General features: G+C 67.2%; 1 protein-coding gene across 1 annotated transcript in view; it reads right to left on the bottom strand.

Annotated features, from left to right (window-relative positions):
* PC (pyruvate carboxylase) overlaps positions 1-751 on the bottom strand; it is a 6,010-nt gene that overhangs the window by 4,690 nt on the left and 569 nt on the right. The gene's annotated exons all lie outside the window — the stretch shown is intronic.

Here is a 751-nt window from a genome sequence, read left to right as displayed (position 1 = left end):
GGGGGGAAGCGGTGGGCGCCACCCTGGACCAGTGCAGCTCAGGACCCCCTGCAGAAGCACACTCCCCAGCCCCCCTAACTCTGGCAGAGTCCTCCAAGCTGTCGCGGCTGGTCCTGCTCCCTCTGTCCGGCTCACCCCAAAGCGTGTGCGGAATGCCCCCCCTCCTGCCGCCTCAGGGGTCCGGGAACACGGCCTAGCCGCCCTACTGCAGCTCGGCACAGAGCAGCCACCTTTGCCCTCCCAGCCAGGCTCTGGAAAGAGGCCTCCACCCTCCACAAAGCCACACTCTGACACTCGCCAGGTCACCTCCTCCTGGCTGCCCACCTGATGTGCGCTCCCTCCCCTTCCTCCCTTTCCTCACACCCCACACTCTCCCTGGTTGGCCTTGTCCGGGCCTGCAGCCCCAGTGACAGCCTCAAGCTCCACAGCCAAGACCCAGGTGGAGCTGGCCCTTGGGCATCTCTGCTCACGTGGCCCTCGCATAAACTCAGCCAGCCCCAAGCCAGCTTCCTGCCGTCTCACCCAGTCCTCCTATGCTGGGCGGGGCCTCACCATCCGTTCAGTTGCCAAAACCTGTGCTGTCTCCCTCGCCGCCCCACCCCCGAGTCACCCTCAAGCTGGAGGACTCTACCAGGCCACTCCTGGCCCCTGGGGAGAGCTCCCTGGAGTGGAGCTTGAGGCAAGCGCGGTGCGGCGGGAGGTGCCGGAACGCGCCAACCTCTGCCCCTGCCTGGCCAGCTCCTCCTGGGCG

This window comes from Carlito syrichta, unplaced genomic scaffold, assembly GCF_000164805.1.
Source record: "Carlito syrichta isolate Samal-C Ts95f unplaced genomic scaffold, Tarsius_syrichta-2.0.1 Scaffold308818, whole genome shotgun sequence".
Taxonomy (NCBI): Eukaryota; Metazoa; Chordata; class Mammalia; order Primates; family Tarsiidae; genus Carlito; species Carlito syrichta.
The sequence above is the reverse complement of the archived record's forward strand: the minus strand, read 5'-3'. Positions and strand labels throughout refer to the sequence as shown.